The sequence below is a fragment of the Bemisia tabaci genome, chromosome 1, assembly GCF_918797505.1.
Source record: "Bemisia tabaci chromosome 1, PGI_BMITA_v3".
Classification (NCBI taxonomy): Eukaryota; Metazoa; Arthropoda; class Insecta; order Hemiptera; family Aleyrodidae; genus Bemisia; species Bemisia tabaci.
The window spans coordinates 88,582,079-88,600,064 of NC_092793.1; the positions used below are offsets into that span (position 1 = coordinate 88,582,079).

Here is a 17,986-nt window from a genome sequence, read left to right on the forward strand (position 1 = left end):
CGGAGAATAAACGGTCTGGCGGCATGGACGAAAGTATTTTGTTACCAATTCGAGGTAAATATTGCAACGTCGGTTGCGTAAATCGAAATAGCGAGGGTCGTTCGTAATTTCAGAGACTAACAGCTTTCATTTGCAAAAATCAGTGTAAATTGGCCCGAAAATTGCCGAGATTGAAGGAGAATAAACGGTCTGGCGGCATGGACGAAAGTATTTTGTTACCAATTCGAGGTAAATTTTGCAACGTCGGTTGCGTGAATCGAAATAGCGAGGGGTGTTCGTACTTTCAGAGACTAAGAGCTTGGATTTGCAAAAATCCGTGGTAAATTGTTCAGAAAATTACCGAGATTGAAGGAGAATAAACGGTCTGGCGGCATGGACGAAAGTATTTTGTTACCCATTCGAGGTAAATTTTGCAACGTCGGTTGCGTAAATCGAAATAGCGAGGGGTGTTCGTACTTTCAGAGACTAAGAGCTTGCATTTGCAAAAATTCCGTGGTAAATTGGTCAGAAAATTACCGAGATGGAAGGAGGACAACTTTTAGTGGCGGGTGGGACGAACATATTTTGTCCTCAATTCGAGGTAAATTTCGCAACGTCGGTTGCGCAAATCGAAAAACCGAGGGTAGTTGGTACATGTAGCGACCTAAAGCTTGCATTTGCAAAAATCCGAGGAAAATTAATTCGAAAATTGCCAAAATTGAAGGAGGATCAGCGGGCTTGCGACAAAGACGAAAGTATTTTGTTACGAATTCGATGTAAATTTTGCAACGTCGGTTGCGCAAATCGAAAAACCGAGGGGTGGTGGTTTATTTAGAGACTAAGAGTTTTCATTTGCAAAAATACGGTGTAAATTGGTCCGAAAATTGCCGAGATTGAAGGAGGATAAATCGTCTGGCGGCAAAGACAAAACCAAGTCATTATCAGTTTAAGGTAAATTTTGCAACGTCGGGCATGCGATTCGAATAAGTAACGGTGCTGGCAAATCTGCAAGTTTGTAATTTCCGAGATCGAAGGAGGACAAAAAAATCTTAAAGATTTAATTTTACAGATAGAAGATATCGTTATTGAAAACCATATCTTCGTTCCCAAGCATTTTTAATTTTAGATTTTTTTTTTTTTGTAATTTGCTTAAAAATAAATAATCACCATTCAAAAAATATCATTAAACATTCTTCTTTAAAATGAACGGTCGATATCATCAAAACCTGAAGTATGTTGATTATATAAATCCCGGCAGTGGAGTACTTGCACCTGGTGCAATAACTCCTACTACGTAATGCTTCCACCATGGTGCAATAACTCCTAGTACGTATGCGGATTTTTAAGTTGCAAATTTATAATTTTTAAGGAATATATTGATCAATCATCGAAATTCGGACTTCATAATGAACGGGCAACAATGTTTTCACTCCCTCCCTCCTTATATATACGGGTTTCGACGATGGTGCAACAACTCCGGAAATCTTGCATGGTGCAACAACTCCTACTCCATAAGAATATATATATATATATATATATATATATATATATATATATATATATATGAGTTTAGCGGCTCTGGTGCTTGCACTAGAGCTGCTATTCCGGACGGTCCCAGCTGGGGAGTATCAACGGACCATGTTACATTGGAGAGACCGCGTGTTGGTTGATGGGAATCGGCGCCATTTTCTGCTGTTTAGGGGGGACTGATTTTATTTTAATTGATATATTTTCCTGTGAGCGAATGCTATGTTGTGTAGTGTATTTTTGGAATCATGGTGATACTGTCAATAATTCAAAACGGGTCTGTGCTTTAATCTCGCACTGGAAAAAATGTACTTTACGTTTAAAATTTGAAAATTCAAATCTATAAGTTTTCGCGCTTTTTTCGAAGAATGCCGTGGTTGGAGCTTCCTAGTCATACTACTCGACATCAGCTGATAGCAAACAAAGGTTACCAAGGAAACCGTAAACGAGTAGGGTAAAAATGAGGATTTGACCGCAGTAAATTATCCAACAGTGTTGCATGATTGTGCAGAAAAATATGAATTAAATTACAGCGTTGTATAGGGATTATTGTTTAATATGTCAACGCTGTAAAAAGAAAGTATTGCATGTTGCCCCTTCAATATGCGGGTTATGCAATCGTGTAATAATGCCCCTTCATTTTTCGGGCTATGCAATGGTGTATTTTTCAAGATGGCGCAGCAGCGTTGCCGCGTGGTGCATGTAAATAAATGATTTATTTATTGGTGAAATTTTGCAACATTGCATTTTACAGTGTTGCCAGATGGGGCGAGAAATTAGTTGATTTTTCCGTACACTGTTGCCAGATTGTGCAAAAAAATTCGGATTTTCGGACTTGTAAAATTTTTCAGTTTCGAGAGACCGTATCTTGCAGTATGGGTCGGTATCAGAAACTGTAGATTAGGGTCTGATTCGGTAAAATTGAAAATTTTGTACTAGTGTGCGCTTGGAATGGATATTGCAATGTTCAACAGTTTGACGAATCAAAAATTTTTTTATTGGATATTTACAGTTTCGAACAGTTCGCGTTTCGAAAACGCAAACACGTTTAGAAAACGCAAACACGTTTAAAAAACGCAAACACGTTTAAAAAACGCAAACACGTTTAAAAAACGCAAACACGTTTCGAAAACGCAAACACGTTTAAAAAACGCAAACACGTTTAGAAAACGCAAACACGTTGCATATTATTTATACGAAATCCTTACTATCGATCCAACTATTGTGACTCGCGTCCAGACCCAACCATTTGACAAAGACCTGGTTTTTCTTGCGACGCAGAATTTTCTCCACCAGGAACGTATCTTTATAGTTGGTGGGTTGGAGTTCTTCGCGGTAGAATTTTCCTTTGATGATCGTATCGTGTGCGTCTTTCAGATCGTACGTGATCGGAACGGTGGGATTGACGCTGACAATCTTGAAAATTTCCGTGCTCCAATTCGGTGTGTATCCTTTCTCGAACATGGCTTTGAGTCTCGAGATCCGGACGTGATCACCGACATTCAGTTTTCGTCTGGCCAGACGTCTCTTTTCAATTTTACTCAGCGGCGGTCCACGAAGCTTTTGCAGGATCATCGGTACATCCTTTTCGGTGACATCGATTGGTTTCATCCCGATTGTGCGATGAACGCTCCCGTTATATTCACGGATGAGTTTCGGTAATAGATCTACCCACTTGTAAGATCCTTGCGCGCTGAACTCTTTCCACATCTTCGTTTTGAGCGTTCGATTGAATCGCTCCACAATGGAGGCTTTGGTTGTCGAGAACGAGCTGTACATATTGATATGGTGACGCTTCATCAATGCCTGACATTTGGAGTTGTAGAATTCCGAGCCCATGTCGACTTGTAAATGTTTCGGTGACTTTCCGGCCGCTTTGAGAACGCGTTGCAGAGCAAAAGTGACATCCGTGGCCGTTTTCGATTTGAGCGGTTCGGCCCACGCCTTTTTCGAGCACGCGTCGATGACGGTGAGGAGATATCTGTATCTTTTGTTGACCGAGGCGTACGGTTGCATCTCGACGAGATCGGCTTGCCATAAATCGAACAATCCGAGAATCCGTACTTTACGACGCGGATAGTTTCGTCGTGCAGGTTTATGTAGCTCCTCGACGATCCCACGTTTTTCTGCCGACATAATAATTACCGTCGACGTCGTCCGCTCTCTCGATTCAAATGCTGTTTCGTTGCTACTATTTTAACCAGACGATTGTAAGATTGCTGAAGTTGGTGGATTCGCTCCAGACAGTGTTGAGCTAATTTCATGGCTTCCTTCCACTTCCGTTCGGACCATTGTTTGTTCACCGCATCCTCATCGCTTTCGGGATCTTGCACTTGACGAATCCGTTTGTTCGATACGATATAATTTCCGGCGGAATCCAGTGAGAATCCGTCACCTTTTGGCCCGCGGCGGAATTTCGATCGGCCAAAACCGTCCGTGTGACTCATCGCAACACTATTTTCCTTTCATTCGATTCACAACCTCTAATTGAGTGATTCTATTTTCCAGTCGTGATAATTTCGTCTCGAGTCGTTGCGCGATACTTTTGTATTCTTCCATTTTCTCCAAACAAAGCTGTGTCGAATTCATAGCTTCCGTCCACCTCGAGTCTGTCCATTGTTTGTTCACGGCGTCGGTATCCTCTTCGGGATCTTGCAGTTGTCGGATCCGTTTGTTGGATACGAGATAATTCCCGTCGGGATCCAGTAAGAAACCGTCTCCTTTGAGACCTTGCTTCGTGTTGCGAACGTAAGTTCCTTTCGATCTTCCAAACCGGTCGGTGTGACTCATTTTTGTGCGGAACCTATATTTAGTGGATGTAATCTGCTTCGCGAAGCTCTTCGACGATACTCAGAATTTCACGATCGTGATCGGTGTGACCAGCTTGTTTCGAAGCTACAAGTAAAACGAGACGTTGGACCAATTCGTTCGGATCGTCCCAATAGACGAGTTCCCGTTTCGCACGGTGAATTTTGATACCGGAGCCTTTCTTCAGTTTTTTACGCGATGACTTCCTCGTTGATCTCGGAGTAGATGTAGCGAACAAAGGTTTGATGAGATCGCGGTATTTTTGACTGCGGTTCGAGTTGGGTCTACCGTGTGGATGGTGATTCCTCCAATGCGCATTGGTGAGCGTAACTACTCGTTGGAAATTAGCACGATCATCTGCTGTGTAATTACGCGGATGTTTCTTGAAAATGAGCTCCAAGAACCCGGGTGTCGGTTCGAACACCTCATCACCACCGTCCAAGATTAGTCGTCCGTCCGAATCGAAACTTATGGTTCGGTTTCCGATAAGATAGTTTCCGTTGATCGCTTTCCGCACACCATACGTGGTATCGGATTGTTTCGGTTGTTTCTCCAGATCGTCCAAGTAGAACTGTACGTGCGGGGCAGTGATTGTGTTTCGAGAATCGACGTCATCGTCTTCAGTGCGACTCGTTGTTTGTTCTTTACCCGTTGCATCTTGGAACGATTCATCATCGTCATCATCATCATCATCCTCCTTTGAATCGTCATCATCATCGTTGTTTATATTTTTCGGTGATCCGAACGAAGCAAATAAACTATCAACAAACGTTGTTCCATCTTTCGTTTCCGATTTTGAAGCTTCGATCTTGGTTTTCTTTTCCTGAGGAGCAGCGATAAGTGCGGGAGTTGACGACGACGACGACGACACAGTTTTCTGCAACGCTGCGAGCGGATCTGTCAACGGTTTGAAAACTTTCTTCAACGTCACCTGAGCGTCCGCCTCTCCGGTGCGAATGGTATTTAACTTCCGTTTGATATCTTGACGGATTTTATCGATACTACCGTATTTCTGAGCGATCGTCGACAACGATAAGTTATCCATCTTGTTCAATAAAAGTATCGAAGCCTTTCCGGTACCTTCCCTCGTTCTTATTACTATCTTTATCGATGACTAAAAACCCGTACTTGTCCTGCCAGCACACCGAGCAGATGTGTCTGAAATCTTCGAACGTGAAATCTGTGTTGACGTGATCGTCGTAGATGTGTCGCAAGTTTGTATTGTCCTGTTTGAAAACTACGAGCAGGTTAGCGTTATCGCGAATCAATTGTTTCGGTATGCGAGAATACGTTTGACATAAGTAGAAACTATCGACCGAGCTGTGTCTTCCCATACTGAAATATTCCCGCATCGCATTTTGTTTGTCACAAGCGACATCATCGAAAATGAAGACCGAGTCTGATGCGGCATCGTTTGGTGGAACAATCTCGGCCGTGTCCGAATAGACGTTGTATCCGAGACCGTCGATTCCGTCGAATATCTGACGCAGTTCTTCATACTTTGGTTGGAACGGTGTCTTGGAGTACAAGTACACGTTGCGGAACTTCAATCCGTTCGGATGTTGTAACAAGCAAACCATCACGTTTGTTTTACCGCAGTTGGACGGTCCAACGACAATGCAACGGATACTGTTCGGTAACAGTTCACTGTGTCGTCGTCGTTGTCGTCGGTTTTCATTTTGCTTCTTCCGTTTGTCGAGGTTCCGGACTCGCAGTGACTTTCTTTGCTTGACGAGTCGCATCGTATTCGTTCCCTATTTTATCGGACAGTTATTTTTTACTTCTCCGTATAAATAGTATGGACATTTTCGTCAGAGTATGTCACCGAGAAGAACATCAACTTGCAGCAAAACCAATCGAGGACGTGGACTGTTAAACTCGTTGATAAATTCACTACCGTTCGAACTACACTTACCGGGCGACTACAGGTACTGCGGACCGGGCACTCGCCTCGCAGAACGATTGAAACGCGGAGATCCGGGTATAAATCCGCTCGACGAAGCTTGCAAGTCCCACGACATCGCTTACAGTAAGACCAAAGACACCACCGAGAGGAACAAAGCCGATCTCATACTTGCCGACAGAGCTTGGGAACGTGTGAAAGCGTCCGACTCATCGTTGGGTGAAAGAGCGGCAGCATACGCCGTAACGAACGCTATGAAACTCAAAGCCAAACTCGGAATGGGACTAAACAAGACGGTGGCAGCGAAAAAACCGAAAACTAAGAAGAAGAAGAGAGCGTCGAAGAAGAAGACGAAACCGGTGGAGCGGTCGATCGAACGAATTTTGGCTCTCCCAAAGATGGGTGCCGGAGCGTCGAAGAAGAAGAAGAAACCGGCGGAGCGAATCTTGGCTATTCCGAAGACGGGTGCCGGAGTCAAGAATCTCCTGACGAGTATCGGACTGGCCGCGCGAACAATCACACCGGTAGCGAAAATGATCAAGACTGTCATCGACGGATCTTTGAAGAAGAACGTACACCTCGGTGAAGGATTGTACTTGCGACCGTACCGTAAAGGTTACGGACTTTACTTGAGACCTTACCGAAAGAATTTAAACTGATCCGTGAGCTACCGCGCCGAGCGATGACGGATGTTGAGTTGAGGATCGCTGCGACAGAACAATTACGAATCCCGCATTTCCGCGGTGTGTTCATGATCGATGAATTGGCGACCAAGAAACCCAAACGTCCCGAGTGCGGTATCATCAATCTGGACCGAAGCGATGGAGCCGGTACACATTGGACAGCATACCGGATTTCAAAGAGCGGTAATGCATTGTACTACGACAGCTTCGGTGATTTACCACCACCCGTTGAAATTACGCGATACATTTTACGCTCACGCGGTAGCTCAACGATGACGACAATAGGATACAATTATGATAGCGAACAAAATTTCAACTCGAGCGTCTGCGGGAAACGATGTTTAGAATGGCTCGTACAAACCAGGAATATATAGTATTCTCGAAACCCGAATATGGAAACTCAGAAAAGATGTCACACGTTCATGTTGACGGGGAGGAGCAACGTTCTCGAGTTTGCACTGCCTAGACCTCTCGAGTTGTTCGGACCTTGCGAGATCGGTCTGACGGGTTTTGTAACTTATTATTCCATCCCGAACATCGATATAACGAACAGACTGCTTTTCTACTCCGAGAGCCCTGAAGAGAATTACTCGGCAATTTCCTTCCCGATCGGAGCCTACGAGATCGAGGGTATACAAGAATACTTGCAGGGAGATCTTGGCGGAGCGGAAGCTATCAAACTCAAAGCGAACAACGCTACGCTTAAAGTAAGCATCAAATCCAAGTACTGGATCGATTTCCGCAGACCCGGCACTTTACGTAAGGTGCTCGGATTCGGAAAGCGTCTCTTGGCACCGGACGAATGGCACGAAGCTGACTATCGCGTCAACATCTCGCCCGTAAACATGATATGCATCGAATGCAGCATCGCCGACGGTGGATACGTGAACGGGGTGCGCGGACATCACATTTATGCGTTTGCTCCCGATATCGAACCAGGATTCAAAATGGTAGAGCAACCGTCGACGATTCATTACTACCCCGTCTTGGGTGATAAGATCCAACGTTTGCTCGTTAATATAGTAGACCAACAAGGAAGAGCGATCAATTTCGGTGGTGAAGAAGTGACAGTGCGACTACACGTGAGACCAGTAACTTATGGGTAAACGAAGGATCCAGAACGACGATACGTTCCTAAATTCTCTCGCATATAATAGTATTGATAATCCACGGACTAGTTGTCAACAGCAGCAGCAGCAGCAGAGGAAAACTTTGAGCGAATATTCCAAGAGGGCTCTCACACAACTCGGATTCGTGGTGAAAAATCCGAAATAAGAACAAGATGGAAGCTTGGCGACAAGAGATCATCGAATACGAATACATCCGTTTCGGTCCGGTCGACGAACGGCGTGGAAACAACGATTCGATCCGGTTCACCCCCGATACCCACGGTCTGATCACCGTGCCTCAAGATTCGAGGATCTTCATGCGTTTAGAAGTGAAACTCGAGAAAAATCCTGGAGCCGCCGCAGATGCTGCGAAACCTAAAGTCAAGTGGGCTAACAATTATCCCCTGCACTTGTTCGACCGTATGCAGTACAAAGTGAACGGGACGGAAATCGATAGCATGCAGTGTGTCGGAGTGACATCGACCGTGAAAAATTATCTCACATACACTAGAGCGGAAACCGCGGGACTCGCAACTGCCGGGTTTTGTGACATCTCTTCTTCATGGGCCGAATGGGATATGACAACGTTGGATGAAACTCAGTGCGCCGTCGTTCCGTTGTCTTCACTCAGCGGATTCGCAGTACATTTCAAAGACGTTCTAGTCAGATGCTCGCAAGAGTTGATCCTAGTGCGCAGTGGTACGGATAAGAATGCATATTATATCACCGACGCGGCGACCGCGGACGGTTACACCATCAAATTTAAAATAATCGAAATCTATTGGGAGATTCCCGTCGTCAAATTCACGTTGGAACTGGAAAAACAAATCTTGCTCAAGATGAAGAAGAACGACAAGATGAGTTTCGGTTACATGAATTGGGAATCGCACGACATCCCTGGGATTTTTCCGACCAAGACGTTCAAATGGAGCGTAAGAACAACCAGCAGGCACAAGCCCAAATTCGTGGTCTTGGTATTTCAAACGGATCGACGGGACAATCACCTGAAGGATTCCTCTCGTTTCGACCATGTAAATGTGCGCTCGGTCAGCGTTCAAATCGGTGAGCGTCGGTTTCCTCAAGTTGATACGATCTACGATTTCCCGAGTATGGATTATAATCACGCCTACCTGAACTACACCGATTTTATGAGAGACTACTGGAAAGGTGAGAAACTCTGCGAGCCAGCTATGTTGTTTGAAAATTTCAAAGATCGCGCGATTTTTGTCATCAAATGCGTTCAAGGTGAAGATCTAAAAACAGCTCCGGTGGATATCACGTTGACCGTTGTGGTAAAAGAGAATTTCCCGGCCAACACTACAGCCCAAGTGATTCTGATCACTCCTGTGAAGTATTCGTACGAACTACTGCACGGAACCGTGAGGCAATTGGATTGATCTTAAGCAAAAATTTAAAAAAAAAAAAATAACATGTTTATTTTTTCATTTTTTTTTTATTTTATTTTATTTTTTTTTTTCAAACATTACATCATTTACAAAGAATACAAACATGACATACAATATAAATCAAGCTGCAACGTTTGGAACGAGTGCGAATTTATATGTTCTTCCGATCGGGCCTTCGTAGATGAGATCGAAGGATCCAGCGTTGATATCCTGAATTGCATCGTCCGTCAAACGGTTCGTAATGTGCGAAGGTAGGAAGAGGAGACGATGATGATTCTCGAAGATGATATCGGCGGCAACGGTGATCCCGTACTTGGTTGGTATTTTGATGAGTTTGTTCATCTTGTAGCGGGCGCTTACAGTCAGCTCTTTAGCGTTGACGATCAAGATTGAATTGTTGAAAACTTCCATGTCGTCAGTTCTTTCAAGGTACAAATGATTCCAATTTTCGTGCGCTATATATATTTCGAGTGAAACAAGTTGTTTGCTATATTAAGCACGGATACTTTTCGACTGCTATATTTCGCTTCGATAATTCGTCTGCGAATGATTCCACTTTTCGTGTGCTACTTATATATGTATTAAGTCGGGTTGATTAGACAATTTGTCTGCTATATTAAGCACGGATGATTTCACTTTTCGTCCGCAATATTTCGGTTCGTTCAATCTGACTTTCCATCTACTACTCCTTTATTATTATCGGGGTGATTCCTTTGTTCGTCTGCCACTATAATCTTCTCCTGCCATTGCATGATTTCATCTGTGAAATAATCACGATAATAAGATGCCGACATCCACATACACAATCGGAATGCGTTCGACATAGCGCAGAATGGATGTACTAAAGGACACGTATATGCTGTCGACCAACGAGCCAATAGTCGCAAGGACGGACAATCTTTAGTATCCAAATTTACAACGATACATTTGTCCGGCACGAAACTACTGATGAAATTTCGTTTTTGTTCACCTTTAACATAAAGTACATCGTAGCGGTTCCCGATGCTATTCATTTTTGAAGTGAATTCATCGTACTCGAGAAACCCGCTTTCCCATTCCAAGTGATGATAATTGCGTGTTAACCAGTTGTTTGTCACAACGTCTTTAGCGCTCAACATGCTGCTCGGGAACGGAGGTTTGAATAAATAGAGTTCAGTTTGAGTACACTTCATGTCCACAAGACCAAACTCTTTGACGATGAAATTTCCTTGGCTCCAAAAACCTTGTACATCGAGACAAGCCATCATTTGTTCGTTCCGTTAGTTGCACTTTTACTATTTTCAAATTCGAGGTTTCTTAACTGACGGTTCTCCAACAGAATTATTTATACTATTTATACGAGGTTGTTTAACAGCGAGGATGTTCCTATTTTCAAATTCGAGGTTTCTTAACTGACGGTTCTCCAGAATTATCTATACTATTTATACGAAGTTGTTTAACAGCGAGGATTTTTCTCAACTCGGTCTCGGCTCCGCAACTTTCATCCACCATGCAAGGATCTTTGTTGTCACGATGACCCCAAGGAACAGTGCTAACACCGTCTTCTAAAATACAACGTTTATCGTCTAAGCCGGAGAGGGTTCTTTTTGTAGTTTCGAAGGAGTATAGTTGGTGTTTCCGCGCCCCGATCCTGCGCATCGAGGCGGTCATTCTCGATTCAGGATCTTTTAATACTGTGAGAAAATTGGCAAAGTTTAGCGATCTTACCACTGGTGTTGATATCCCTTTTGCCCTTTTCTCTGTTTCCCCGTCGCTAAAACGATACGCATACATCTTGGGTCGCAGCGCGACAAACTCAGCAATGGGTATTCCACCCGTTTCATCCTTAAAACTACCCATTACTTTACGGTTTGTCGCGCTGCGACATTGATGACCTTCTGGGAAGTTGGAGGTGTCGTACAAGTGTAGATCTGACATCATATCATCGTAGACGTTCGGTGTAGTCAACTCGTAAATGAACGAGTCCGTATCCATATAGAGAAGTTGAACTTGGTCGGGATTGTACTTCTTAAGCATGTGATTATAGTGGAATTGATACATGTGTACTTTACTCAGATCTAAGATTGAAAAACCAACAATCATTGGTCTGTCTATGACGACCTCTGTTCTCCGTAAATGGATTGCTACCAATTCTTCTGCGAAAATCGTGCGATCTACGAAATCGACCCGTGAGATGGCTTTCAATATCTGTCTGCTGTTTGTACCCAATTTAATATTCTTTCGCTTCAACGGGTTCTCGATAAATTTTCCGTAGCAAGCGTTGCTGCACAGTTTCAGGAGCGTTTGGTGGAACGGATTCGTAGCGTCCCGTCTCAACCGGGCGTTCAGCTCGATGAAGGGTGCCAAGAAAGGAGCCTGACGGAATTTGATGGCCCGGTTGACGCGCAGGAGTTTTAATCCTTGACCGAGCGCTTCTTTCAACATTACATAGTGGATAACATAGTTGTTTTTATTAGCTAGAGTCGTCAATAGTTTCGTACATTTCCCCGCTCCCGATGGTGGTATTTCGTTCTTGCACAAGAACGGAAGGTCCTTGTGCAGGTCGTGGAGGTGTTCTGGATATTCAATATCTACATCGAGTATGTACCCGAAAGGAGCGTCGTCGGGATGGTTGATTATAGTTTTCGCCAGAGTTAGCAACTCTTCTCCTTCCGGGACCCAAGTGTAGTTATCGTAGGGCAGATGCTTTCTCATGGTGTGTGCGTAAAGTGCCGTCACATCCAAGTATTGTATATAGTTCACTGGTTTTTTAGGATCAAACTGATCCGGTATCAAAGGATTGTTTGCAAGAGCGTGCCGTTTCACCACCTGTGTTATCCCACCTCGGATCGAGCTCATAATCATGAATACCATATCCATATCATTGAAGAGTTGAATTTTCACATTAGTTATTTTTAGGAATGCGTCGAAAGCGAAACCGGGTAGCGTCAGGTAATTGGCACAGTCCAAACTATAATTTTTTATTCCGAAAAGTCGGAACTCCTCAAACACATCGCTGAGGAGGCACACATCGAGTCGCAAGTAGAAATCTGAATACTCGCCGAGATTACGGAAATTGAAAGTTTGCCAAACTTGGAGAAACCGTTCGTATTCTTCTTCAGAGATGTCCGTTTGAGTCAGGGTGTTGAAGAAAGCCTCTCGCGGTGGTGGACGCGTCTCGTTCAGCTTGGCCGGATTGTCAACGTAATCGTACGGGAACGGAGCTTTCCGACAAACCATATCGAACTCATTGTCTGTGCGAGTGAGTTTCCTCGTGCGAACGAAAGATTCGCGCGGGATCGTCTGAACCAGTTTATCCAACGATGCGGGGAGGAATCGGAACGAGTCGATGAACTTGATCGAAAACCTGTTTCCCAGATGGACCGTCATACTGATGTAATTTTCCTCCGTGTGTGGTATTATTTCGACGCGATGAGGATATTTGTTCAGAGCCAGCACTACCTCGTGGAAATCGTACCTGCTACCATTGTGCAGGACGACTCTAACACATTTCTCATGTCGGAAAATAAGATTGCAATTTGAACATAGCGCCTTTCGATAATTGGACCCTGTTTTCCCTCCCGCTCTCTTTTGATGGTCATGATCCCTTACCTTTACGATACCTGGTTGTGAGAAATCCACCTCGCAATGTCCACACCTATTTTCCGCTTCAAATGTGGCCCGGTCTTCATGTGTCATTATTATTTTACTCTCTTTGTCATTGTAACTCTCACTGATTCTTCCTACCAGAGTGATTATATCGTCCAGAAATTTGATATGTGCCTCTTCGCCACGGTACAGTTTCGGTTCCGTCATTTTAAATTCGGGATCCTCCGTGACGAGGAGGTAAGCGTAAGAATTTGAGATGTGCCGCCTATACGCAGACGCTGGATGCTCCGAGTCACCATGAATTTGTTCCAAGTAGGCTTCAAAGTCTGCATAAATTACATAATTATGTTTTATTTCCTTATGGTGATTTTCGAATTTGAGGTATCGCTCGTCGGGAAATGAAGCTAGGAATGCGTCTTTGTTTACCAAAGAGCAGAGAACTTTATGTTGATTCAATTCCTCCATCGAGTACTTGTACGTAAAGCATTTCTTGCAGATGTAGATACGACGTTTACATTTTGTCAACTGATTACGTACAAGTTGTTCAAAGTTACTGATCCAGCAATAATGGTAACTTAAAGGTACGGGGGTTGAGAGACATAGTAGGTCGGTGTGGTCCTCTCTTTCCGGGTCGGCAACTTTAATTGGGTAAACTGTATACTTTTTCTTGTTGGACACCAAACTCTCACGGAGTCCAAATACCGAAACCGATACGTTGTTCCTTTTCTCGAATTTGATAATGTCATCTATGCTCGTGGGTAATCGAACGTCCGAGAAATCGTAACGATCGAACAGATTTAAATATTTTTCCGGACGATATTTATCGTTCTCATCCTTCGGGAGGAACTTTCCCAACATTGCGTACAGGAAACAATCGTTTAATGCACCGTTATTTACATTGACAACATTGTTCGTTCGAAACGGAAGCTTAACGTACGTTCCTCCTCGATGTAACGCGTAATAGCGGTTGATACGTAGCTCCATACCCTGTATCTTCTTCAGCACCCACCCGGATCCGTTCATGTGAAAATCGAATGACTCTTTATTGATCTTGGCCCTGAACTTTTCATAATACTCGTCCAGTTCCGTTGACGCGAAAATAGCTTCGTTTTTAGTCTTAAACTTTTTCAACTGCATTCCTTCCTTGTCCTTATCATCAGCTTTCTCGTACTCGGCGTAAACTAGTATATTAACCTTCAATGCCTCGCCGGTGAGTTCTTCTTTTATTTTTTTAATTATGAGGTCTTTAGCCGATAGGAGGTACTCATCTATGATGAGATTCTCTGGCTGGAAGTTTGTGATGAAAAATGTTTTCAACCTGCTTTGACAAGCAGTCTCAACTTGAACAATCGGTACTTTCATCTCGAACAAATTTCTTATGTGACTTGCAGATTCTTCATGTTTTTCTCTTTTATGGTATGATATTTTACACGTGTCACAATATTCTTGATCGTTGTTGTCATCGGTAGGTGATGAGGTGGACATCTTTTCAATATGTTCGGGAGATTGCTCATGATTCTCTCCCTCCGCATAAAACTCATCACAAAGATCACAATGGATGAGCGCGTTGTGCTCCTGTTTAATGTGCGTTTCATCGTTGATACCCTCCTCCTTCTTAATTTGTTCGGCACCATGTTCGTGCTTTTCACCTTGTCTATAAAATTCATCACAAATATCACATTGGATGAGCTCCTGTTTAATATTCGTTTCATCGTTGATACCCTCCTCCTTCTTAATTTGTTCCGCACCATGTTCATGCTTTTCACCTTGTTTATAAAATTCATCACAAATATCACATTGGATGAAAGTTTCAACATTCTGTTCTTGAGCAGCCATGATAAAGATACTATTTTAAGCTCAAAGTCTTCCGAGTCGGTCAGAAAAGAAAACTTGCACTTTCTTTACGTTTGCTAGATTCTGTTCACTGAAAAGATTTCAGAGCGAACAAGTGAATACTATTTTAAGCTCAAAGTTTTATACTATTATAAGCTCGAGATTTTCTGATTTCGTCAGAACAGAAAATCAACACTATTTTCTCGTTTGTAAGATTCTGTTCTCTGAAAAGATTTCAGAGTGAATACTATTATAAGCTCGAGGGTTTCCAATATCATCAAAAGTGAGACTGACGAGTTTTCTACGCGGAGGTAAATATAAATAGTTTCCTCACCGAGCGGAAAGAAACTGTAGACTCATGATTTACCTCAAAGTAAATATAGTAGTATTTGTTAATCACCAAACTCGGTTTCACTCGGGCAAACTGTGTAGTCATAAATCGTAACATAAATTACACTTTTATGTAGAGTTATAATTTACCGCGGAGTAAATATAGTAGTATTTGATAATCACCAAACTCGGTTTCACTCGGACAAACTATGTCGTCATAAGTCGTAACATAAATTACACTTTTATGTAGAGTTATAATTTACCACGGAGTAAATATAGTAGTATTTGATAATCACCAAACTCGGTTTCACTCGGACAAACTATGTCGTCATAATTTGTCCAACTCGATTAGGTCGGTTACGTTAGCACTGGACACTGGGGACGCTGGCGGCGAAACTATTATCCACGAAGGCGAAGACAAAATGATTCCCCTACCTACTGCGCTTGACTTTTTATAAGAGTCTTATCGCACTCTGGCTGATGCAACATTCTCGCCTCTTGCAAGTGAAAGTTGCATCAGCCAGAGGGGTTCGAGTAGCTGATGCAAGAGGCGAGAACGTTGCATCAGCCAGAGTGGTTCGAGTAGCTGATGCAAGAGGCGAGAACGTTGCATCAGCCAGAGTGGTTCGAGTAGCTGATGCAAGAGGCGAGAAAGTTGCATCATTGTTATCCACCACTTAAGTGCCTCTACCTCGATAACGCCCACTCTTCACCTGTCACTGTTGAGTCCTAACTGTGTAGTCATAATTTGTAGTCGCAATATAAAACTACGCTTTCATACAAGTGGGAAAATTATCAATGCGAGTCGGGGGAACGTATAAATAGTGTCGAGGAAGTGTGATCGATCATTTCAAAACAAGAACTCGTCAAGTATGGACGCTCCAACCCTCAAATCACAATCGATCAGAGCGATGAACACCTTGGATATGGTATATGAGGCTCTCACTTTCAAATTTACAGGAATACGAGCAGAGCTTTTGAACAAGTTTGCCCGACTCCTTTTTCCTGACAAGTTATTCCACCATCTCAAACTCAGCTCAATAGACACTTCCGATCCCGTCGGGTGTTACGGCTTAGTTGAGATAACGGAAAGATTTTGCCTTCTCCTAGAACGTGTCGCAGACGAGCACGAAATAATTTACTTCCTAAAGCAGGGGTACAAGAAAGTAGACGAAGAGGACTGGAAGATAGGTAGACTGTTAAGTGCAATTCGCGTAGTATTATACACAAGAGAGAGAGGAGAGCGGGTCTAGCAGTTGGATTTCGTATAAATAGTATGCATTCTCTTCTCAGTATCGCAAGGAAGAAATCATGATTGATAAAATAATTCTCATCACCATCATCATTGCTGTTGTTGGAGTGAAATCCTCACTGGTGGAAAACTCATCCGAAGCAAACATCACAATGTGCCCTGTCTGTCCGGAAATCAAATGCGCACCCTCTACCTTGACGGACGTTCTTCTATTCATCTTGAGTTTACTGGCGCTCATTTGCTCCGCTCCGTACCTGTACTCCAAGTACCTTTCATCCGACTGCAAGTTCCGTTTCATCAGGATGGCCCGGAAAAATAACAACCGGAAAGTCGATGACATAAGTGTAGATTTAAAGTTCGGAGAAGGAGAAGGATCCGATGTTTGTGGTTGACAACCCTCACGTTTTTAGTGCGTTTTCTAAACGCGAACTTTTTTTAAACTGTAACTGTAAATATCCAATAAAAAATAATAAAAATTTTTTAATTCATCAAACTGAACATTGCAATATCCATTCCCAAAACACAAGGTTCCCGATACGCATCGGTAAACCCTCGTAGTCCAGCGTTCGTTAGCGTTCCAGGGCATAACGTGCAAGCGACACTGCGCGACATTGTGAAAACTGGCCCTAATCATAGGGTAGGCTCCTGCATGGCGGTCAGAAGCCTTTCGAAGGGACGAACAGAAACGAACGGAGAGCGAGAGTGGGAAATCCCTCGTATAGTCCAGCGTTCGTTAGCGTTCCCAGGCATAACGTGCAAGCGACACTGCGCGACATTGTGAAAACTGGCCCTAATCATAGGGTAGGCTCCTACATGGCGGTCAGAAGCCTTTCGAAGGGACGAACAGAAACGAACGGAGAGCGAGAGTGGGAAATCCCTCGTATAGTCCAGCGTTCGTTAGCGTTACCAGGCATAACGTGCAAGCGACACTGCGCGACATTGTGAAAACTGGCCCTAATCATAGGGTAGGCTCCTACATGGCGGTCAGAAGCCTTTCGAAGGGACGAACAGAAACGAACGGAGAGCGAGAGTGGGAAATCCCTCGTATAGTCCAGCGTTCGTTAGCGTTACCAGGCATAACGTGCAAGCGACACTGCGCGACATTGTGAAAACTGGCCCTAATCATAGGGTAGGCTCCTGCATGACGGTCAGAAGCCTTTCGAAGGGACGAACAGAAACGAACGGAGAGCGAGAGTGGGAAAACCCTCGTATAGTCCAGCGTTCGTTAGCGTTACCAGGCATAACGTGCAAGCGACACTGCGCGACATTGTGAAAACTGGCCGTAATCATAGGGTAGGCTCCTACATGGCGGTCAGAAGCCTTTCGAAGGGACGAACAGAAACGAACGGAGAGCGAGAGTGGGAAATCCCTCGTATAGTCCAGCGTTCGTTAGCGTTACCAGGCATAACGTGCAAGATACGGTCTCTCGAAACCGAAAATTTTTACAAGTCCGAAAATCCGAATTTTTTGCACAATCTGGCAACATTGTATCGAAAAAATCAACTAATTTCTCGCCCCATCTGGCAACACTGTAAAATGCAATGTTGCAAAATTTCACCAATAAATAA

General features: G+C 43.6%; 1 protein-coding gene across 1 annotated transcript in view; it reads left to right on the forward strand.

The window, feature by feature from the left end:
• Positions 1-17,986, forward strand: part of Dhc36C (Dynein heavy chain at 36C) — a 542,513-nt gene that overhangs the window by 368,451 nt on the left and 156,076 nt on the right. The gene's annotated exons all lie outside the window — the stretch shown is intronic.